Source organism: Phalacrocorax aristotelis, chromosome 3 (assembly GCF_949628215.1).
Source record: "Phalacrocorax aristotelis chromosome 3, bGulAri2.1, whole genome shotgun sequence".
NCBI lineage: Eukaryota > Metazoa > Chordata > Aves > Suliformes > Phalacrocoracidae > Phalacrocorax > Phalacrocorax aristotelis.
In genome coordinates, this window is record NC_134278.1 from 79,690,972 (window position 1) to 79,714,967 (window position 23,996).

Sequence of the window (23,996 nt, forward strand, 5' to 3'; positions counted from 1 at the left end):
GACGACGGGGCTTAACCAGTGCTGTGCACCAGTTAATGACGCTCCAGCTCAAGGCCAGGGGTTCGACCTGGTTTGCAGTGGCTCAGTGAGGGGAAGACCTATTAGGCCCTGAAACTGCAATACCTGGCAGTAAAACTAACAGCAACCACACACACGCACACCCACCCCACCACTGGTATAACACATTTTCAAAACTTAGTTATAACAACTTTATTTTTAACAGAACTTGGGGTACAGAAAACAAGACATTTGTTAAGAATTGTTGTCTTGGCATTTTTTTCAGCCTTTTGCCTTCATTGTGGTGTCTCAAATGGCAAATTCAAAAGCAAAAATATCATTTTTATATTAAAACCTTGATCAGCCAACAGTCCAAACTCTTCCCTGGGGTGACTTTCATCGCATTATGCCAGGAACAGATTTGATTAGTCTCAAGAAAGTATAAAAAACCCCTAAAGGTCTGAGGTCTGTTACCTCAGTTTTATACTCATTTGCGAGTCCTTCAAGGTCTCCCCTGCCTTAACAGTGGGTGAGAAGTTCAAACGTGGGATGAAGGTGACAGCTCCTTGCCCTGAGAAGGTCTTTTTGTTTGTCTCTTCAATGGCCAGTTCATTTTTTTCGTTGGGTGTGAGATCACAGAGTGAAAGTTAAAAGCGCTGTTTCCCCTTTAGTCTCCGTAGCACTGTATATGTACAAGCTTTTCCCATTCTATAGTTTGAAAAATGGATAGCTTTGACATATGAGTCTGACTTATACTAACTGTGGTGATGATTCAGCAATCTCATTACTAATGCTCAGATCATTCACAGAAATGTCAACAGTCTTTCCATAACTTCCCCTTCAGAAGGACAAAAAAAAAAAAAGTCTGATTAAATAAAACCCCTGTGGCCCCACAACTAAACCTTTACACACTTTCACAGCAAATTTGGGAGCTGTCTTGGTGTGTTTCTTGCATGTGTTGTGTTCCCAAACCTGATTGCAACAGAAACATGGCACATGACCTTTTGCGGTTTCATGCTTATATCTATAAAGCTGCTAGGTTGCCCGGAGAGGAACCCGGGAAGCTGTTTGTGTTTTTCAGAGATGGAGTGGCCAGAGGCATCCAGAATGGAAGCTGAAGAACTGAGGAATATTTACGAATACTTGAGAGTCTGAGCTCTTTTCCATTTCCATCATCAACTGAAAAGAGCCTGGAGATAGTGGTATGTTCGAGGGGGGTGGTTAGAAAGCAGAAAATAAAAGTATTAGGGGAGAAATATAAAGCAAAATGTTATGTTTGGTGCTCATGAAATATTGGAATAAATTCTAACACATTGTGTCTATGTGCTAGGAAAATACAAACAGTGTAAAGTCAGACCGGGCAGCCCTCCTCCTTATTCTGATGGGGGGGACAAGGAAGGGAGTGGGGGGTGAGATACTTTAGGCTTATCACCAAAGGCCTGCTCTACAAATAACTTTCCTATTAAAGCAAGCGTCAACCTGGATGCCAGATAACAATGGAGGTGGACTGCAGAACAGCTTCATTTCTCAAGCAAATTTTATCTCCTTCAGATTTTGCTAGCGGGTGGATTGCTCCAAAAGAAGCATATTGGCTACCCGGCAACTGAACCAAACTAATGGAGCAAAGCGCCAATGCAAAAGGGAAGGCACTTATCTCATAGCTGAGGCTTTACTAAACACCAAAGGCACCCAGGAACTTGCTCTTCAGGGCCATTAAAGAGTTTATCTACAACCAGTAATTAACCAAGTGGTTGCAAAATTCCTGTGCAAATTCCTGCATGGATGTAGTTTGAGTGAGCTTGACCTTTCTGACAAAAGACATGGTACCATCCAGCGCAAACAGACCTCGGGATGTTACCAAGCCCCAGGGAAGCATTTATTTTGCTTGTGTCATCGTGACAGACATCTTTCTAACCTGTTAAATACATGTAAAGGCTTTACAGCTCTCAGTCTCAGTGATGTGCTGTTCTTAGTTAGAAAGTTTTTTCCCAGTATGTCCCCTGAATTTTCTTTTCTCCAGTTTCAGTCTGTCACTCTCCAGCCTCTGGCTGAGGGGTGCCAATGCCTACAGACCACTCCCTGGCAGGCTGGAGTGGCTGCCTCTTTGAATTTCGGTAGTCTCTCCTTTGCCTAGAGCATGTAATAAAGATAGTGAGGTTAGCATCTAAATTATAGAGTAAAATGCTTTAAACTTTTCTATGTGTGTGATGCACATAGGGAAAAGGCATTATTTAAAGCAAGATAAGATGTTGTCTGTTATTTAAACAATGCCAGGAAAATCCTTGTTTTCTGTAAAGAAGAATGAAAGCTCCGGTACTGTTAAATACAAGGACTGGTGAACAGTGCATGAGCAAGCATGGCTTACTGTAAATATCATAGCTTCTTCTAACAGTATGAGATAGTTTGTCTCTTTCATCCCTGCAGATGTACTTTAACTTATTACACGTTAAAAGGTCAGATAAGCTTTTTTTTGTCATTATGTAGATCCTTGCAGTTCTTTTGTAAATGCAACAAGCTAAATAATTCATAAAAGTGGAGACGCCAGCTGTCAGTGCCACGACCAGGTAAGTCCTAATTCATAACAGCCTTCTCTTTCTTGAAGACCACAGAGGATGTAGCTGTGCACTAACTATGCTGAGTTGTGGTGTGTTGCTGGAGGCTTGTTTGAATTGCAGACTAAATCTGGCAGCTGAAGACAAGAATAAAATAGGCAGATTAAAAATATTGGTCAAAGGGAATTTTCCTCTTGACATAACCTGGAAAGTGCACTCTAGGTGCTTAATTAGGATCAAACCAGGCAGAAATTATACTGGAAAAAAATTATTGACGGTATATCTAAAAATAGGAAGACTGTGCCTTTTGAGGAGCAAGTTTGGGGATGTCAGGTGTAGCAAAAATCAATGCTGTAATAAGATAGGCTGATGGCATATCAGAATAGCTGCTGTTATTCCCTGCCTCACGTGGAACCTGATAGTTAGCACATATTTGAGAGATGTCAACTGTTCCCAAAGTTACAAATGTTTTTATCTGAAATGGCTGCTGTTTTTGAGAAGGAGCTCCTCCTCAGCTAGGATGTTAAAGCAGCTGGGCTTCACTTCTAGCCTGTCCCTGGCATTGTATTATCTTTGGAGCAGCGGTTGTAGGCAGAGAGAGTGTTTCCTGGAAATCCATCTTGAAAGTCATGAGCTACCTGTTCAAGAGTTTTGGACCTGTCTCCTAGAGCACAAATGAGGAAAATCTACAAAATCATAAATTCTGGAGGTCAGTGGCTGTTGTTTAACCCCAGCCAGCAACTGGGCCCTACACAGCTACTCGCTCACTCTCCCATGGTGGGATGGGGAAGGGAGTTGGAAGGGTAAAACTCGTGGGTTGAGATAAAGACAGTTTAATAACTAAAGCAAAAGCCACGCACACAAGCAAAGCAAACCCAGGAATTCCTTCACTCCTTCCCATGGGCAGGCAGGTGTGCAGCCGTCCCCAGGAAAGCAGGGCTCCATCACGCCTAGCGGTGACTTGGGAAGACAAACATCATCACTCCGAACATCCCCCCCTTCCTGCTTCTTCCCCCAGCTCTAGCTGCTGAGCATGACGCCATGTGGTGTGGGACATCCCTGGGGTCAGTCCCAGCTGTCTCCCCTCCCGGCTCCTTGTGCCTCCCCCAGCCCCTCTCTGGTGGGGTGGGGTGAGGAGTAGAAAGGGCCTTGACACTGGGAAAACATGGCTCAGCAAGAAGGAAACATTCCCGTTATCAACACTGTTTCCAGCACAAATTGAAAATGTAGCCCTATACTAGCTACTGTGAAGAAAATTAACCCTATCCCTGCCAAAACCAGCACCACAGCGGTCTTTCACTCTCTTTACAGGAAGGCCTATACCCTCTTCAGCTGGAAGATCTTAATCTTAACACGCTGAAAGAAATAATATTGCTGTATGAGCTAACTGACTGGGGCTTATCAGTCTCTGTTTTTTCCTGCTCTCTCAATCTGTGCAAGTCAAACTATAAAGGAATCTGGAATAGCAATAGGAACAATGTAAACTCTATTTTTTACCTCCTCTGAATAACAGGGAAAAAATTCCAACTGCCAGGACTGATTAGCACAGTTTGACTGCAAACTCACAGCAGCTGTTATATTATCCAGGTTTTGCGTACTTTGTGTCTATTTGCATACAGATTTGACAATGTAATTGTCTGCTGATAAAAAGCACATCAAAAGAAAAAACAGTGAGTAAATCCGAAGAAAAGACATCTTACAGTCTGCTTCTGTAAGTCAACCAAAAATCTACCGTTTTGCAGCAGAAGTTGATTTTTTTAATTCCATGGCGCATACTTGGCCAGCCAGAAGCCTTGGAGCCAAATTTATTCTCTTTCTTGTGATGTAGACCCGAAGTAAACCCATGGTACTGAGTTGCGTGAAGGTCATGTCACCTGTAATTCAGCATTTAACTATATGCTTTACATAATAAAAAATAATCTTCAAGTGAGGTAAATGTGAAGAAAATGAATGTAACCACATCTAGTGTCAGCATGTTAAATTTAGAAGACTGTAACGACTTTTCACATTGCACAAGCTGACCCATTCTGCATTCAGACTCAAAACCAAGCAGGGCTTTGACTTTAAGATGGCAGCCTGTCTCTGCTAGCGCTGGAAGGAACGCACATTTTAATACTGACTGCAGTGGAATCAGGACTTATGGCAATCACGACGGCATTTGAAAAATTTCCTCTCCCTGTCTGCCCTACTTTTCTGTTTCATAATTTTAAAGCTTCAGCATCAAGCTGATTTTGGAGGCAGTTAGCAGCCAAAGAGCTGTATTTGATACAAAAATATGCTGGGGAGAAAAAAAGATGACTGTTTCTCTTGAAATTCTGTCCTAAGTTATGATTTCTGTTAGAAACATAGTATTAATCTGAGTCAAAGTGGAAAGAAATGGGTTAACAATCATCTTTTGGAAAGATTAACAAGTCTGGAAGGGAGCAAAATTTTTTTTCTGCTTCATTTAAGGCTACCTGATTTAGGATTTTAAAAAAATACACCCACAAAAAATCATCATCGTCTCTGGTACATGTCTCGTTTCCCTTTTTTCCTTACGTAAACAGTTCAGTGCTGAAAATGTCTACCATTTCTTATGGTTAACGGCAAGGTTCATGCAAGCTGGTGAGCGCAGAAAGCAGATTTTGCAGGAATGCTGGTGCGGTCCCCTCCCTGCGGAGGTCGGTGAGAGCCGGCTGAGGCCAACTGTAACCACAGGGTCGGGGCCAGCCGCTGGGAGTGTGCTGCCCAGGGGGAGCTGAAGTAAATTAATTCATGAAATCGTGTCAAGTGCTGTTAACAACAGGTTTCCACGCATACAATTAAAGTAATGAGAACCAAATTTAAAGACAAATTAGAAGCTTTGAACCTGTCTCTTATTTAAAACTTATGACCCATCTGTTCCTCGGTTATCACCCTGACAAGCATTTTGACCAGTTAAATGCTAATATGAATCAGCAGAATTTCTTTAACCAGACAGAGCATTGGAAATGGTTTCTTTTTTTGTGTTTTCCATTTATTTTAAATATCACTCCTATCACACTAGAGATGTCAAACAACTGACGGGCAGGAGATTAAAAGAAAAAATGAAGCAAGACTAGGAACAAGTGTTAATTAAAACAGGATTTGGAATAATCGGAAAGTTCTCCTTTCATATCTGTTGCATATAAACCTTCATTTAAGGCCCATTTTGATTTGATTTATGTGGCTATTTGTAATGATTTCTGGTAGATATTTCACTGTGATAAAGCTTCTGAAATGTAATCTATCCGCGATAAAACTCTGTCACTTGTTGTAAGTCATTGACTGCACTGCTGCGCTGCCATTGATGGTCTGATCTCACAAACCTGACATTAACATGTGTATGCTGAAAATTATGGCTCATGACTTGGAAATAAGTGTGCTATACAGCACCTCTCTGTTGACAGCTACAGGAATGAAAGTAACCGATGCCCTAAAAACCACATTTATTTTCCTTTGACTCAGTTAGTGTTTTTAGACGTGGTTGACAGTTTCAACTTTTAGGAAAAAGAAACCACATTAATATTTACAGCACTGCTCAGGAGAAAAATATCTAATTGGTTACTGAGTAGAATTTGATCCCAAACTGATATGACTTGTGTGTGGGTACAAACATGCACATGCATTTGTGTGCACATATAGGTATGTAGAGATATAGCTGTAGGTATTTTGGAGTGATGTGCGTGTGTATGTATAGAGATCTCTATACGTGCGCGTTTGTGCATACGTATGCCTGTGTACACATACCTCCAGGATGCATTCCTATTTATCATCTAAATATTTAACAGAAAGAGTTATGCAATTTCACATCACTCTAGAAGCCTCCTTTGATCTGAGATAGTTGCTGCTGGTTGTTGCAAATTATTCTGGAATATTTGCGAGCCATGCATATCAAGCTATGATAACTCCAGCTTATTTTTATACCATTAAAATGTTTAAGCCCTCAAGATCTGTTAAGCTGGTGTTTTGTTTTGGTTTCCGCCAATTAAATCCCCCTTGAAAAGGCTAATTTAGCAACCGAAGCGGATCATCGTACACAGCATTAAGACCATAAGTGATAATAGCTTACAATAATGTTTAAATTTAGTCACCAGTTTCCCTTGTGATTTTTTTTATGTTATAGCTCCTGCATGACTTCATCTCAGTGGTCACACGGCCTTGTGAAGGACTGGATTTACTTCCTTTTTGGCATCTGCTGCGGCAGCAGCAACAGTGATGGGGAAGGCAAAATTATCATCGTCCACCAGTGACTCTTCAGTGGAAGGTGCTGGCTGGAGTCTTCTGGCAAGTGGCGCTGGTGAGATTAATTTCTTCCCTGACCCACCCTGCACCCCCCATCTGGGCTTCATGTTGAGATCCAAATCCAAGTTATAGCGACTATAAAGTACATTTTCTATAGTTCAGTTTTATAGTTAGTGCTGTGGTTTAATGGCAAGTTAGGAGCTAGAATATAAATATTGGCTTTTTCTTCCTGGAGCACATGGGCTTTGATAGAGTAATTTATTCTTATAGGTTTATAGTTTGACATACTCTTTTAAAAAGGAGTGAACTAACTGACTGATTCCCATTCTCCCATGTCGGAAGGCCTCACAGTATCAATTCTGGATTGGACAATGTGCTCCAGCGAGCAGCATCCCACTGTGGGCATGCCTGGAGTGAAAAGCTTTCCCTAGGTAGGAAAAAGCCTAAAACCCTTAACGAGGTTAGGAGAGGAAGGGAAACATTAGTACGTCGTTCCCATTTTACCAGGAGTTTAGCCAGGACAGGAGCAGGAAGCAGCCAAACAAGTATGAAACACCATAAAAATTTTTCCTAATTAAAATATCTAGGATTTGGGAAAAAAATATTGCAAGTTTTCACTGAAAATTTTTACCAAGCAACTCTCTAAAGTGTTTGTTGGGTGGAGTGTTGGGAGGACTGAACTGAAAGCATGTGAGAATCTTGGCAGGGAAATTTCCTAGGGTATTTACAAACCCATCTCATTTTTCAGCGTTTCTATTTATGTATTTTTTTGAAAATTGTCGGTGCTACCCAAAACGCTGCATTGGCTCTTAACTTGCAGAACAACAACATTGCACAAAATGAGGTAAGCCCAGAAAAAACGTATTAACAGTCTTAAAAATTGCAGATTTTCTCACTTGCTGTGATCGATCTACGTAAAATGGATGAACTGAAGAGTCAAGGTGGGAGGTTTTAGTAAATATTAGGAACAATAAAACACACAAATTACCTCTTCCTTAACACAAATTGGTACGCTGTGCCTGAATGATAGAAATCAGGTGAAGGAATCTAGTGGGTTTTCTCTCTTATTTAAAATAGCCAGTCATCGGTGGTGGTGAATTCATAACTCTCAGGCATAAATCATTAAAAAAATTAAGCTAGTCTTCTTTTAGATGCATTCTAACATCAAACACACTGGTTGCTTCCATCTTGATTTTGTCATTCTCAAAATTAGAAGGCTGTAGTGCTTCCAATGTATCTGGTATTATCTCAGTCGTCTTTGAGCTGGTGAAACTCTCAAGGAGAGGCTTGGCGCTGTTTTTCACCTACTCTGGGGTCCCGCTTTGGGGTATGGTGGAGGCAAGTTTTACTATCAAAGGAAAGGAAAATATATTTGTTTGGCAAACTATGACAGAGGAAAGACTCGCGGTTTCCTGAGCTCTGAAATGCAAATTTGAACAGGACAAACGTGTCCTTTCTCATTGCCTTCACCCAGGGATGAGGGGCAGTAAGGCAAATGCAAGGTAAGTGAAGGCAAACTTAACGAAACCCAAACATCAGCTGTCTGTTTTTCTGCAGCACTTTGGAAATTAATTTCTATCTAGATTTATTTATATAAAACAGAAGTTGTGAACTCTGCCTCAACTCAACCTAATTCTAAAAATACTTGGGATTTTTCTTAGAAAGCCCTGCATGTAATTTTGAACTTAGGCTATTTTCCACTCCCTTTCCTGTCATCCTTCTTCTAAATGATGCCTGTTAAACTGATGAAGGTCCTTGATTGTAACAACTGCCTTGCTGAAAAGGAAAATTTTCTCCTATTACTTGCAGTGGGGATTCAATTTTCACTCATGAGTGACCATCAGTGCCATCCGCCCTCTTTGTAGCCCCCTTACTGCAATGGGCCGAATCCAGCATCTCTTCATTACAGTTTATTATGTTTCGTTGCACTCTGCGGAGCCTGCTTCAGGAGGTGTGGCCCTAGTTTCTTTAAAGGATCTAGATTTTCATTATATTGTAAAAAGTTGCAGACATTTCAATGCAGCCTTAAATGGATGTGCAAAATGCAAGTGTAATTACAATTGTGGAGGAAGCTTTACACAAATAGTTTGGCTATTTAAGGGCATGATTATCCAGATTGCGTTCACAAGAATAGTAATTATATATACAAATCAGTCCAAATGCTTTCTAAATAGCTTCTTCTAGTCCTCCTAACCTTTTTCATTATGGAGCCACAACAAAAAATGTCTTGAATGGCATCCCGGATGCAGCTTGCCTTGCTGAGGCTTTGTGCAGGAAATGGAGAAGCATCTCACAGTCTTTTGAGCCATACACAGAGACAAAAAAAGACTGAAAATGCACCAAAGCCTTTTGTGTGAAAAGGCTTGAACTTGGAGCCGGTCCTCTGTGACTGCAGGCGGCCCCCATTTGGATGCTGGTGTGGGGAGGTGGCACAGCAGTCACCGAGCCAGTGTGGAGGGAGCTGTGGGATGGACAAGCCTAGTGACGCAGGGCAACGAAGGTTTTTAGATCCATTCAATTGTCCCGAACTGATCGAAACAGCAATTTAAGGTTGAGGCATGTTCCCCTTACGTAAGTGAAATACATTTCTTTTCCCTAAGTCGTAATTATTTCTTCTTGTACAAGTATGCTAAAACACAAAAAGAGAATTAGACTATTTTCAAACTTATACCACAATATCTCTTTGAAAGCTCTAAACCAAAGAATATCCTACAAATACAATTTCTACTACAGGATGCAATTAAAAAATACATATAATTTACATGGCTTGACCAGCTCCTTTTTGTAAAGCAGCTCACCCAAAAAAGGATTATTTTATTTAAAGAAGAGAAAAAAGCATCCAAGAAATTCCAGAATAAATAAAAACACAGACTGACAAGGCAGACTTGATCTTATCTATGGAACGCCACAGATGTCCTCCTGGTTCTGCTCAAACAAGCTTTCCCCTGGACATTTGTGGAGCCAGCGCTTCACACGGCGTTTAATGGCAAAAAGATGAAACCTCCTCAAGGCTTTGGGATATTAAGTGGTTATATGACTGGTTTTTGTCAGTATTGTTAGCAGGGGGAAGAGGGGCTGGACATGACTTTGAGGAATGAATAAAATAAAGAAATGGGACATTAAAGGCTGATACAAAATACAAAAAAAAAAAAAAAAAAAAAAAAGTCCTTATAGGAAAAAAATTGCTCAGAAGGGACCTGTGGATGTATGGCTGTGGGTGGGAATGGACACACACCTGTGTGTTCTTCTTGTCTTGTTAGTTAAATGACAGCCCAGCTTTTACGTTAAGACCACAAGCAGAAAAATTAATTCTGGAAGACAAAATTTTGGAGCAGTGGAAATGTCTTCCTTGGTAGTGTTTTACCTCCAAATATGTATAAAAATGGTGGTAAAGAAGTTAGAGTTGCCACATAATCTGTTGATATTCTGAAATCTCATTTCCAGTGATGGATTGGTTGTGCTCCTCTTGGGCTTTATGCAAGAGAGCGCATACGATCATCGTTGCGTGAAGTATCTGTGTTTTCTGTTTGTGTAAGCCTCAGCTGTAACGTTATCAAATGGTCCTAAAAACAGGAGGAAAAGAACATTCCTGACTAACACTCACCAGTTAAATCAGAGGATGTAGTGACTGCAAGTTTTAAGAACATTTTGAATGTGTCTGTTTTTTAATGTTTATTTTCTGTGGGCCTTATTCTGATAGGGTGCTGATGTAAATTAATTGATTCTAACAGCCAGATTTATAAGAAGAATCGTGTGATTAGGCGAAGGCCTTCTGATAGCCAAAAAAGTGTTAAAACCTTCAGAGAATGACTAAATGATCCATTATGTTTTGGCAAGTACAAACTCATTTCCTACCTGCTGTTCCTTTTGTGGTCGCTATGAACCAATTATTTCAGATAATGTGGGAAACAGTCCATTTATGAGAATCCATCAAGAAATCATTATTCCACTAGAAGCAATGTACAGTTTTTTAAACAGAATTGGTATGGGTTCAAAAATATTTTCTTGCTTTCTTTAGCCTCTTTTTGGAGGGAGGGGGAGAGGGAGGGAAGGGGCTGGAGGGCTCTCACCTCATTCTTCAGGATCTTTATTGACCGATTGTCTTGTCTAAGACACAGTAGCTGTAGTGTACAGTATAGAGCATTTTATACTACCCCCCAGCCATAGGTTACAGCAGCGCGACTGAGACCGAAAACACTGACACTGGAGCAGATGTTCTGCTCCTCAACAGCAGCTTGGGCTGTTCCATATGATATATATACACACTTATCTGGCTAGCTAGCTATAATATCTGTATCTATCTCACCTATCTATTTATAAAATACGCCCCACTGCCTTGCATAAGGCAGATATTTGTTGTTACTGCTGCGTGCTGGGGAAAAAACAAAACCCCTGGCTCTGAAAACAAGATATAGGAAACCTATCAAGTCTAAATTGCTAAGGAGGGCAAAACCACGCTGTGCTCCAGCCCGGGCACGATTCAGCTGGGTGAACTGGATTATCATCTAAATGACAAGGTCACCAAGGCGCTAACGCTGTAATAATTCTTTTGCTGTATTATGCTGAAGTAATTTTTTTTGAATTGTTGGATTATTGTAGTGGATATCTCACGATTTAATACCAGTGAGCCATGTGGCAGAAATAGCTGGTTGTGCGTATAGGGATGCATGGGACAGAATGTGGGCACCCCCTGCTTCCCAGCCAAACCACTGCTCTAATTTTGGATACCACTTTTTAACATTGTTTGTTTATTTTACAAACAAGGTACAAACCAAAATATTCCAGGTGTGTTTTCTTTCTAGAAAGCTGTAAACCTTATTGCCCTTCGCCCTCCAGTGCAATTGATTTAAGTCAAAATAGCTCCCCGGTAACGTGGATCACATGTCATTTGCTAGCGGAGTGTCTCCTGTGTGTGGAGTTGACCATTAAAACTTGCGGTTATAGGATGAGGTGATGGTACCTAAAAAGAAGTGATAGTTATCTCTTCCTTCAACATAGCGGAAAAACAAGTAGGAAATTTTTGCCTCGAAACAAAATCAGACTGAGAAAAGAGCATTACAGAAAAAACTTCTATAGATTAAAGCTCCCACTCCCATTTTCTGCTACTTGAAGAAGTCTCAGCACATTGCTGTAGATATCTCAGAAGATCTCCTCATTATTGCTGTTTCTCATTTTTGTTGCTGTAGCTTTGAGAGGCCTCTGCCAGAAGTCGGTCGTGGCTCCTTCGCATTAAGCACTATAAGCGCAGCAAATGAATATTTTTTTCCCCAGTTTCCTCATCGAGGAGAAAAACAAGTGAGGAAGCAAACCAACCCCAAACTTACACCTGGGGTTTATTTTACCCCTAAGAGGGTTCCTGTTCGAACTGTGCATCTATCCATTGGGTATAAAATGGAGTTGTGGATGGGAGAAAGGTCAAAAGCCCATGTGGGTGCAACTGGGTGCTAAAGGAGGAGAGGCGCTTATGAAAAACTAGTGAGAGTCAGCAGGTTTGTCCTCTCTGCTCTTGGATTTGTTCCTTTGTGCTGCTTCCTTTCTTTCTCTCAGGCTTTAAACTGAGGGAGCTGCATGCTGTCCATTGCTTGCTAGGCAAATTCTCCAAGCATCCCTCTCACACTTTCAGCAAAGATGGAGTTTGCCCTAGGCTGAGTTTCTGGGGTGGATCTGCTACACTCCTGCTCTCAGATGAGTGCGTGGAGTGAATACTCAGTGACTGGGTTTTTCCCATACCTTGATACAGGGATGAATATAGGGTTTGCCTCCTGGAGGGACTCCTCAATAAACTACTCTAAAGCATGACCAGACTGCATGGTTCCAGGCCTCCCTGTGCCACTGAGGGCTTTAATCAGTACAAAGTGGCACTGCTAGAAACCTTCCTGATGGTAAATCAAGGCAATGCAGCAACTCAGTCATTCACTGCCTCTGTTATTAACTGAAAGCTCACTGGGTTGTGGTGGTGGTGGATTTTTTTTGTTTGTTTGGGTTTGGTGGTTTTTTTTCTTTTTAGGCTACTGCTTCATGATTCTGTTATTTCAACAGCCTGAGAAGTCAGCTGTGCCCTAGCACAGCGGCGAAGGGATTGTAGCAGCTGACCTCTGGATGTGTGCAAGGTATCAGGTATGGCTGAACAAAACACTGGTTTTGAGACCTTGGGATTTAACTTTGCACATGATTAGGGGTCTGCTTCATGCTAGTGCAAGCCCTGAATAAAAGCGAGTGCAGCATAAAGCCTCTGTAGAGGCACATGGGAAGCCAAATAATTAGACAGTAAGAAATGTGCTGGAATACTTTTTTTCTAGAGAAATCCGCTGCTCAGCATAAATAGCTCTCAGGACACTCAGAACAGGATTATGTTCTCTGTTGTCCTGGAAGAAGTGCAACAGCCAGGCGGAGACAAAAAAAGAAAGAAAAAGTCAGTGATAATGCACGTCTTCCCAACAGTGTCTTCTCAGAAAAGGCAGCACACTTAGGTACCTGCCACAGCACACAGGCCCTCAAGGGCAACGGAGAACCCCCTGAGGGCTCCTTTTGCTCATGGAAACAGGATGCCTGTGAGCCCCCTGAAATCAGGGTTATTGTATTTATCCATGTGCTGACTCAGAAAGTACTAATCTTAGTACCTGGAATACATTTCCTTGTACATTTGTTTCTCCTTCCAGTAAATCGGTTAACAGAAGAAAAAAAAGGTGAGCCTACATCACCCACAGTTATACCATCCTTTCCTCAGAAATCAAACCCAATTCCTGTTAAGGTTTCCTCTCTGAATCCATAGTCTGCACTCACAGAGTCAGCTAGAACAGGAAATGCATACACAAATAGAGTAAGAAATTAATCCTTTTTTAGATGGTCCTCCTTCCCTTTTAATAAGTTTTATCTTTACTTTGATAAAATAAATGGCTAGTGCCTTACCACTTTGTTTTCTCCAAGAAAACTTTGTTTTCCTGTGGATATGAATTACATGGGCTTGTAGAAAAGCTCCTTGATAAATGCCAGTTGTTTAAGGGACATAATTACTGCTGAAGAAATCCTGTAGAATCTAAATAATGGTTTTGTGCAGGTTAAGAGACAGTATATCCTGAACTAGGCTATAGTTCCAAATGACATGGATTTTGGTGACTTTATTGTTGTTATTATTTTAGAGTACCAGTAACTTCTCTCTGCAGGAGCAGGTAAGGAAACCACGCGTATGTCACCAGTGCGCTGTGATATGTTCAGCACAATATTTATAGCACTTCCAAGCTGTGAATGCATTCCAGGTCAGTACCAAAAATTTCCCAACGCTCTTACCAAATCAAGGCACAGGCTGCCACCTGAGAGCAGACGTCAAAAAAATTCCTTTTGAGCCCAACACAGAACTGAACGAAGGTGTTGGCACCAACAATACCCACGAAACAAAAATGGTCCTTTCTGGTGCAAGTGTGCAGTCTCTTAGGGCATATGCGTGGTGCTTCCCCCTTTTTGGTGGTGTAAGCTGATTTTTCTGTCATTCTATAGAAGTGCTAAATTCAGTTGTTGGCCTGGCAAGGAGAGCAGCATAATTTCTCAGGGCATCTTGGCCCCAAACCACTTTCTGGAGAGCTGGGAAGGTAATGCTACATCTGGAGCAAAAAAAAAAGTGCATTAACCTCAGGCCTATCGCTGCATACAGAGTGGAGGTGTCCTCACCAGCCGGTTCCTACCAGCTGGCTTCCCTGTCTGGCAGAAGCAACTGCCCTTATTGCTAAGAGGCAAACGCATGGATTTGGTATTGTCCAGTTGTATGCTAAAGCAAGGGAAGAAACAGTCCATAAATGCTTCAAGTTATCACTCAGGATGAGCAGAAGGCGGGGGGGGTGGGGGGAGAAAAATCTTTATTTTGAAAGCAGTCCAGAGAGGACAGTGTGGTGCTCACTGCTTCAGCTGTGAGGTACGTTACACTGGGCCCTACATCACCGCTGACTAGGCGATGGGTGCCCCGCTTGCCTGAATACTTCCATTTTGGGAGAAAATACTACTGTCGGTCTGCTGGGGCCTCTCAGTGGGGATACCAGGATCTCTAGCTTGCAGAGATGAACGCAATGACTTGTTTAGTCAGGGGTATTAAGCAGTCTCTGAATTTGGCCTTTGCTGTCAGGACTTCATATGCCAGCGTCTTTTTATTTCAGGAAGAACGCCCCTCATAAATCAGTTCTCTCCTAAAGGACTTAGGAAAAATACAATATTATCTCGATTAAACAAAAGTGTGTTTCTGCAGATCTATCACTCCAAATGGAACAGAATGACAGCCAGATCAATGTACGTCCTGTAATTCAGAAAAGGTATTAAAAAATGTTTCATCGAGATTAAAGCCCTATTCCTCCCACCAGTGTCATTTTCAATTTATGGCTGGGGAAAAAGGGGGGGGGGGAGGTGGGGTGTGTGTGTGTGCGTGTGTTTTGTAATTAACTAGTACTAATTAGTCACCCATGTGCTTTTCTCTTTGTTTATCTCACACGAACAATGTTGGGTATCTGATCCAAACAGCTCCATTCCAGAAACGCTGGAACGCTGCACAAAACGTCAGTGCGTTGATAAATGCCTGTTTTGTTTTCCTTCTTGGCAAGTCAGGCTCCTACGACAATGGGTGAAGGGAAGGATAAACATATATAACCTGATTTCAGTGAGCAGGTGGATGGATAATTCTCAACACAGATTGTAAACCCCTGTGCCATTTTAATGTGTCATTATAGTAATGGGAGATTTATGCTAGCAGTACTTGCTGTTTTTTGCCAAAAGCACGCGTTGCCTAAATTGAGACTATTGATGTAGTGCTCTCATCATTTAAGGTGCATTAGAGACACTGCAAGAAGAGAAATGCGGAGAGGGACAGTGGGACGCTATTAGTGAGTTGCATGTGAAATTAAATGGGAAATGAGCAAAAGGCCATCTCATTGTAGCACAAAACTTCTGTCTCTTCATGAAAATAAAATCCTTCTTATTCCAGATACACTTTGTATGCTGGTAATTTGCACCGCACCGAGCCGTATTATTCATTCAGTGTGGCTAATATTATTTATAGTATTTTGAAAAAGGCTCTTTAATTGCCCATAGATATCATAATCTCTCTACGAAATAGCACCAAACACCATGAGCAGTGTAATATTCTGCTGATGGCCTCTGCTATCAGCTTTCACCGAATCACAGAATGGAAGCGGTTGGAAGGGACCTCTGGAGATCATCTTGTTCAACCCCCCTGCTTGAGCAGGGACACCTACAGCAGGGGGCACAGGAATGTGTCGAGGCAGGTTTTGAACGTCTCCAGGGAAGGAGACTCCACAGCCTCCCTGGGCAGCCTGTGCCACTGCTCTGGCACCCTCACAGGAACACTTTCTGCAGAAAAACTTCATTTTTATATAGTATAAACACATTTTTTAAATATATAACTTTTTATAAGGATGGATGAAGGGACAGAAGGAAGGTAGGATGGATGGAAAGAGGGACGTACAGAAGGTAAGACTTGGACAGAGGGATGGAACCATGCAAAGAAAGGACAGACAGGAGGAAGGGGAGAAGGATGGACAGAAGAATGAATGGACAGAAGGATGGACAAAAAAGAAGGAAGATGGATGGAAGGACAGATGGAAATAAGGAAGGCCAGAACAAAGTTTGACGGAAGAATGGACACAAAGTTGGATGGAAAGCAGATGGGAAGGAAGGATGGATGGAAGGGCAGACCTAGGAACAGAGGGGAAGAAGGAAGATTGAAAGAGGTGGAAAGAAGGACAGGCAACCAGAAGGAAGGCCAAATGGATGGAAGGATGAATGGAAGGAACAAACAAAGAATGGACAGGAAAAAAGGAAGGATGGCTGGAAGGTGTGCCAGATGCAGGATGGAAGCGGACACGGTAGGATGGAAGAAGGGCAGGGTGGATGGAAAGGACACAGAAAGGCAGGCAGAAGACTGGAAGGATGGATGGTAGGAAGGGCGAAAGGATGGCTGGAAGGGTGGATGGCTAGAACAAAGGGTGGAGGAACAGAAGCAGGGCAGGACGGACAGAGGTATGAAGTGATGGAAAGATGGCTACAAGGAACAAAAGGTGGAAGAAAGGAAGGGATGATGGATGGAAGATGGGAAGGAAGGACTGAAGGTGAGGTGGGACAGAAGGAACGATGGCCATCAGGACAGAAGGAAGCAAGGAAAGGAGGACAGATGGAAGATTGGCTGTACAGAAGGAAGGACAAAAGGAAGGAAAGATGGCAAAATGGAAAGGAAGGATGGCCAGAAAGAAGGATGGATGGACAGAGAAACAGGACAGAAGCAAGGACAGATGTACAGAAGGAAGGAGAGATGCATGGAATGATGGAAGGATGGCTGCAAGGAAAGAAGGATGGACAGAAGAAAGGAAAGACTGATGAAAGGAAGGATGCACAGAGGGCTGGATGAAGGATGGCCAGAGGGAGATGAGCAGAAGGAAGAAAAGATAGATGGAAAGGACAGACAGAAGGAAAGAAGGATGGATAGAAGGACACATAGAGGCATCAATGGATGGAAGGAAGAATGGACGGAAAGGAGGATGGAAGGGGAGAATGATTGACAGATAGAAGGAAAGAATGACAGACAGCAAGACAGATGGAAGCAAAGATGGATGGAAGGATGGGTGGAAGGATGGACAGAATGAAGGACAGAAGGAAAGAGGGAAGGATGGAGGAACAGAAGGAATGACTGAGGAACAGAAAAGGAAGGACAGCAGGATGGAAGTAAGAATGGCAAAATAGAGGGATGTAGAATAGAGGGATGTAAGGATGGGCAGAGAGTGGGAAGAATGGACAGATGAACAGAAGGAGGAAGGAAGGATAAAAGGATGGAAGGATAGAAGGAAGGACAGAAGGACGGAAGAAGAGACAGAAGGACATAAGTGGACAGAAAGATGGAAGGAAGGCAGAATGGATGGAAGGACAGATGGAAAGACAGACTGAAGGATGAATGGAATGATGGAAGGTGAGATGGAAGAACACAAGGAAGGGCAGATGTATGGATGGAAGAGGGAGGGAGGGACGGAGGGAGGGAGGAAGGAAGGAAGGAAGGAAGGAAGGAAGGAAGGAAGGAAGGAAGGAAGGAAGGAAGGAAGGAAGGAAGGAAGGAAGGAAGGAAGGAAGGAAGGAAGGAAGGAAGGAAGGAAGGAAGGAAGGAAGGACAAAGGGATGGTTGGAAACAGGGAAGGGGAAAAAAAGCCCCAGAAATAGGGGAAGATAAAGGAAGGAAGGGAAGCTGCAGACCTGTTGTTCAGCGGGTTTGTGAGCCCTGTAGGTGCTGCACCACTCCAGTCTGATGACCGCATGGGTGATGCTCTCATTCTTGATGTGATATGGTCAAATGACCCAAGAGAGGAGCATGTGCTGTGAGCTACGAGTAGACACGGGGAATAATTTGAACCTTTCTCATCTTTCTTCTGGGCTGTATTCACAAATATTCTCACAAATTAACAAGATCACAGTGATAGTGGGAAAGTTGTGCAAAGCATTCCAGCACTGAGTATTTTCAGTACCGTATCTATCATATGAGAGGCATTTCCTCTTGTATGGCACGACAGAAAAATGGTTTCAGGAGACAACAAGCCAGAAAAAAAATTTGCCATCTGTGCCACAAGCATTACTTTACCCCAACAAACCCAGAAATTTGGCACCCATTATAACAGGTCAAAGCCACCCATGAGAGCTGGTGTCAGATTCTGCAAAGGAAAACTTGGCTCCTGGCCTAAACAACCTGAATATGCTTTTAAAATGTACATTGTAATTTATCCGATGGATGGTCTAGTGAGAGGAAGGATGACCTTGGTGCTTCAGCACTGAACCTGGCTCTGGAGAGCTGGGTTTAGTTCACAGCTCAGCCACAGGCTAAAGTATTGGACGTGACAGGTGCCCTCTTTTCCCTTCTGTAACAAGAGAGTATTGCTTCAGTACTTCACATGTGTGAGAAAAGACAGAATTCATTAACCTCCATGTGTTCTCAGGTACTCTGATCACGAAGGTCAGATACAAATTATCGTATAAAAGTAACTAGCTATTTTAGTGGGTTAGTCTAAGAGTTGACACACCATGAAATAGTCATATTAAAATTAGCAGCTGCCACTAGAGCTGGTATTAGTATCTTGGCAAAATTAAACAACTGCCCCACCCCACTCCCTTTCACAATCTCCTTCGTTTAACATTTGACATAACCAAACACAAACAAGCAAAGTTGCACTGTGGTTGCAAGTCCTGATCCATAGTTCTCTATAATCACAATTTATCATGCTTTTAATCACACCCAATTCCTGTGGAGAGTTTGCTACTTGTCAGCAACAAACACAACAGCAAGGTGCTTTTTAAACTGTGTGCCAAGTTTGCAGTTGTTGGAAACCAGCCCACCTGCTGAAGGGAGAAGTGTGCCGCATTGTGTTAGAGAGGGCATTTATCCCCCTGGAAGTACACTGACCCCCCCCCAAAACACCTCCAGCAACAGTTTTGGGGTTGGTTTCCTCTAAAAAGGTGTTTAAGCAGATAAAACACATTGTCTTCTGGGAAAAGGCAGTACCGACTCAGGCTAAAGTTTATACAATACAAAAAGGTCACCCAACTTTTTCTACCCCGGCACAGTGTCTCCCCAGTCTCCCTCCTCTTTAAATATAGGGTGTTGAAATTCAAAACTCTTAATCTAATTAAACCTTGAACTTTGGTTAGCTTGTTTCTATCTCTGCTTGACATTTTACAGTTAGGCAATTTCTGTGAACAGGTCAAATCAAAACGTGACACAGTGTGTCCACATATAAACCAGAATTACCTCAATTTTTATTTCAAGTACCACAGAGAAAATAGGCAAGGAAAGTGCTAGCATTAAATAATGTTTTTTTAAACATTTTAACTCATATAATAATATTTTAAATAGAAGTAGAAGTCACTGTATTTTTTATTGAGTTTGGTTGGTTGGTTGGTTGGTTGGTTGGTTTTTTGTTTGGGATTTTTTTTTCCTCCCAGTAATGACCTTCCTCCCAGTTCTGCCTGTTATTTGGAAGGGTGCCCCAAATCCAAAATAAAACAAGAAAACACAACTATCCAGAGGGATGGTCCTCGACATGTTGCTGCTGATTACTCTGCCTTATGCCTAGAGAGCAGTGGGATCATGGGATTGCAGAGCAATTCCATTTTTATTAAAGAGAAAATCTTTGACTATATCATGCAAAGAATTAAATGATGAATGCAGAAATCTAGACATCTCAACACTTTTATTATTTTTAAAAACCTCATGAGGTTTTGATGCTTCAGTCATGATGATTTAATGCTTGGAAGTAGAGGGACTGATGAAGACATCAGCCCAGAGCTCAGTCCTAGGGATTGCTATATCCAAAACGCTGAAGGAAAGTATTTTTCTACCTGCTTTTTAAACAGGTTTTGGTCTATATTGGGGCAGGGAGATACTTTTAACAAAAAACTCCTCTGCTGTGATTAACCATTCAACCAAAATAATTTAACAATCTTTGCATATACAGGAGTTTCCCAAGGGAAAAACCCCAACCACGCAGGAGACAAGGCAAGTTAATAATGTGTTCTGGCCATAGGTGCTGCATCACGAGCGCCTGGGGCTGGATTTCCCTCTCCGTGTGTCCTGTACAGTTGCTCAGCCATCGGTCCTTCTGTCTTCCCCAAACCAGGAGGAGTCAGAACGTGAAACGCAGCTGCTGCCAAAGGCACAGCCAGCAGCACCTCGTGGTTGTATAAAATGGTTATGATTTACTTTAATAGCAGCAGCAAATGCATCCATAGCACTTAACTGTGCAATACCCTCATGCCAGTGAAAACACTGATGCAGAAAGAGTTCAATGGGAAGAACAAAAAAAAATGCACATAAAAGAGATTTGCTCTAAAGTTTCTCGCTGGTCTCACCCAAAACCACTGTTATATCAATTAAGTACCTACTGTCCCCTTGCTTACAAGTACAATTCTCAGCGAAACACAGACTGCGCACTAAAAGTTGCCAAGGAAACTGGATTTGTTTATGATGCTACATGTTGATTATTGCAATCTGCTTTTTTTACTCCACCCACATATGCCTTAAAATTAGTGTTGTCCTTCATGGTCTAATTACCGCTATGGCATTGCCATTCAGGACATGGAAGTGGATTTGCCAGCTGCATCAAAGCTGGAGCCACCCTCATTTTTAACGCAAGACATCAAAACATCTTCAAAATTACTTTGTCGGTGGGTTATGTCCAATTTCATTTTTCCACACTGATAGCCAAAATATTCGGTCGCAGATCTAGTTAAAGTGCATAAGTACAGCATTCCCCAACTGTGTGTTCTCTGTAAAACTGAAAGTAACCAAGCAAAATTTTTGACAGTAATTCTCCTTGCTGTTCTCTTGATTTACAAGTCTCAACATATAGGGCCCTGGCTACACAATCCCAGTCCTTTTAAGTTCAGTGGGAGTTTTTATTATTTATCTCAGTAAGGCTGAGATTTCAACTGCATTTTAGGGACATCACCAGCTCCCTATTTAAAGTCAACTGGAGCTGGATTACAGTGTCCCAGAGCGGTTGAACCACTGAGATGCCCTCAGTCTGTGCTAGCCAGAACAACAGCACACGTTTTTGGCTAGGCCCCCGGGCTACACAAATTACAACTGCTCCATAGTTTGTAAACGGAGAGCTTTTGAATCTTGGGCTTTGATGACTACTATGAAAAGAGTTCCAGATTTAAGTTTTATTCTGGTTCCCCTGGTTTGGTCATAGCTCTATGCATAATTTGCAGAGACACTCAAAGCAACGACCTTCAAATGAGATAGCCGAATGAGACAGCACAGCTGAGAGTGATTATTTTTCCCTTCAGTGTAGCTGTCAGAATGGTTTTGTTGATCTCTGGGCATGTTTTCATTTCTCCATTTGATTTCCAAGTGATACAAGAAATGCACCACATGACAGAACGATGAAGGAAATTAAATTAATAGAAAATGAAAAGCACAAGCTGTTTTACCACAAGGAGACCCACCTTGCATTTATCTTAACTACATCTTGTAGTGTTTTGAATATATGAAATGCTCCTCTGTGCCTCCCCTCCTCTGACATTTCTTTGGAAAAATTAAGTCTAGAAAATCTTGGATATCTGATCTACCTGTAAAACTTGAGTACATCCAAATAAATACCTTGGATCTCAGCAAACGTGAACCTTCTGATAAGTTTTGACAAACATCCTGTCCTGCACCTCACGGTGTTGGTTGAAACGGAACTGTAGGCTGGTTCTTCTGAACTTTAAGAGAGTTTTACCTGACTGAACTTTACAGCAGGTTCTTTCCAAGCCACGTGATGTGTCTCAGTTGAGATGGATTGTGACCTCTTTGAGGGTCATCTTGTGGCTGGAGGTGATCTTAAAAAAGAACAATTAAATAGAATCTGGCAAAACACCAAAGACAACACTCTTCTCTTAGAGAAATGGGTGTGTAATCATCTCAAATATTCAACAGAGGCTCAGAAATATTCCCAGGATAACCAGTCTGAAATGTACACTAAATATACTCAAAAGCTTAAGTACAGCGGGAGAGAGGACACAAAATGAAAGCCCATGGGAGCAGAGGCTGACGGAACTTTATTGTGTTTGTGGCCTGTTCTTCTTTGCATTTAAAAGCTGAAAAATACTGAGATACTGACAACGGTCCTTAAAAGCACAAGTCTGTATGCGGACCTCATTAGAGCCAAAGGCAACAGTCCCCCCGGTTTTACTGGAATGGGACAAAATAGATACAAGGAAAGTATTTTTTCTGAATGAGCTGATGGGGAGCAAAGGAACCGCTGCTGAAAATGGATTTTACATCTGATGATAACAATCAATAGCTAGTGAAAGCACTCAGATAAAGAAAGAGCTTCAAACAGGTCTCGTGTTGGCACAGCCTGCAGCTAGACAAAAAGCATGCCTGTCCATGTGGAGCACAGACACCTCCAAAACAAGCACAGACACGCAGAGGTAGATCTGCAAAAGAAATTAAAGCAAAAAGATTTCTCCACCCCCCCTCCCCCCCCAATTCCTCCCAGGTTCAAAAATGGGTCCACCAAAAAGTGGAATTATATGGCATAGCTCAAATTCTGCTGTCCCATGCGGGATCGCGAGAGATGAACCTGGAAAAAAAAACAGCACGATCATTTTGCCAACACGAGTGATGAAGCAAACGAACCATCCCTTTGTTTTGCATGCACAAATAAATACTGTTGGCAGAAAAAAATCAAACGTAACTGAACGTGGTGGTACAGTCTGTCCTGGACGTGTATCTCCCATGGTGCCCTGAGCCTCTGAATGCATGGGAAGGAGCAGCAGCAGATGCGTGCAGGTCGTTTGGCCGGCTGTAACAATTCTGGCAGCTGGAGAGCTACACAAGGATTGAAAAAGTGAATTTTGTAACAGTAAGGCACAGTTGACTAAAGTGGATAGTTTTGTGGAACCGAGTTGTTTATCAGATTTTAAGTGGTTTTAAAAATTGAATATTAGCAGGTGATCGTTACAGAGTTAAAAGTTTAGTTATCTATGCTGGACAGCTGACAGTTCTTAGCACAGGTATTCTTATACTTCTATTTTTTCCCTACTGCTGCTTAAATCTAACTAAAATGGTGGAAGCCTACACCCACACAAGTAACTTTTTTCCCACTGAATTTGTAGAGCCACTTGTATCAAATTTCTTACTTCTATACACACTGATAACCCTCTCAGGAGACTAATTAGCATGGGAAAAAAATGCGCAGTGTCACTCTTCATACAGGGGATCCAAACTCTGAAGTCAGTGAGGTGCTGCCAGTGTTTTTGACAGAGGACTCCTATAAGATCTTGTGTAAAGTTGCAGAGGTGAGAGGTGGAGAGGTGTCAGGTGGTGCAGCAGAGCTGACCTGCTCTCAGGAGGCCACGCTCATCCAGGGCACCCACCTGAGCAAGATAGTGGTAACTGCAGGTATGAAGTACCTAAATCACAGAATGAAGTATGGTGACAGGAGATTAATAAGTGCTACCACTTAGATCTGTTTCCTGTCCCCTTTACACTAGTAAAAAGTACAGATTCATTGAAACCAGAACACCGGCACAGAGATCAATATTTTGAGGTGTTTTCAAGACTAAATATTCATTTCAGAGACCTTCCCCTCCTGAATGGGTGTTCTGGTTCCCTGGTCCTCTTATGAAATTGGATTACTTCCATCCTAAGCAAATAACTTACCCTGGAACCTTCATTTAATCTCA

General features: G+C 42.1%; 1 long non-coding RNA gene across 5 annotated transcripts in view; it reads right to left on the reverse strand.

Moving 5' to 3' along the window:
* Positions 1–206: 206 nt before the first annotated feature.
* Positions 207–23,996, reverse strand: part of LOC142054928 (uncharacterized) — a 283,958-nt gene continuing 260,168 nt past the window's right edge. For 4 of the 5 annotated variants that reach the window (XR_012659730.1, XR_012659727.1, XR_012659726.1 and 1 more), the window contains one exon: positions 19,475–23,139. This is a non-coding gene — a long non-coding RNA (uncharacterized LOC142054928). Of the gene's footprint in view, positions 9,421–19,474; positions 23,140–23,996 lie in introns of those variants that run through there. The other variant, XR_012659728.1, reaches the window with a different exon arrangement.